The sequence below is a fragment of the Pleurodeles waltl genome, chromosome 4_1 (assembly GCF_031143425.1).
Source record: "Pleurodeles waltl isolate 20211129_DDA chromosome 4_1, aPleWal1.hap1.20221129, whole genome shotgun sequence".
Classification (NCBI taxonomy): Eukaryota; Metazoa; Chordata; class Amphibia; order Caudata; family Salamandridae; genus Pleurodeles; species Pleurodeles waltl.
The window spans coordinates 7,798,170-7,799,040 of NC_090442.1; positions in this window are offsets into that span (position 1 = coordinate 7,798,170).

The following is an 871-nucleotide window of genomic DNA, read 5'->3' on the forward strand; positions in this document are numbered from 1 at the left end:
GCCAACCATGGATTCAAGTTGGCAAAACCCAGGGACTCTATGTAGGAGCTCTGGGCACCACCCCTGGGGTGGTTATGGACAGGGGAGTGGTCACTCCCCTTTTAATTGTCCAGTTTCATGCCAGAGCAGGGACTGGGGGTCCCTGAACTGGTGTAGACTGGTTTATGCACAGAGGGCACCAAATGTGTCCATAAAAGCATACCAGTGGCCATGTAACACCTATTTCCAAAGGGAGAGGCTGTAACACCCCTCTCCCAAAGGAAATCCTTTGTTCTGCCTTCCTGGGCTTCAACTGCTCAAGCAACAGGAGGGCAGAAACCTGTCTGTGAGGTAACAGCAGCTGAGGCTGCCTGGAAAGCCCCTGAAGACTATGGAAGCAATGCTGGGGGTTCTTTAAGTAGCCCCCAGAGTGCATGGAATCATACAACCAATACTTGCAAAAGTATTGGGGTATGTTTCCAGCATGTTCCAACACCTCTCATTTCTGCTGAAATGAAAAAGCAAAGGAGAGAAAAAGGCCTGAAAACTCAGGATCCTTCTCCAACAACAGGTAAAAAGGGCATCAAAGTATTCCCTATCCACCCTGCCATTCAGGATACCATTCCTGTGGTGGGAGAAACTTCTCCTGGGGTGGCACCTGTACCAAGGGAACCATCAGCTGGCACAGCTGTACTCCCTGAGGTGGAAGTACCTCTCTGTGGGATAACTAATATTGGTGAGAAAAAGTGCAGCATTTTAGTTACCATGGAGCATCCCTCCAACCCTGCCAGAGAAACTTTAGTGCAGCAACCCTGCACTGCCTCACAACACTTAGGACAGCAGCCATGCCCTAGTGTGGAGCTCATAGGACAGCCTCCCTGACCTGCTCCAA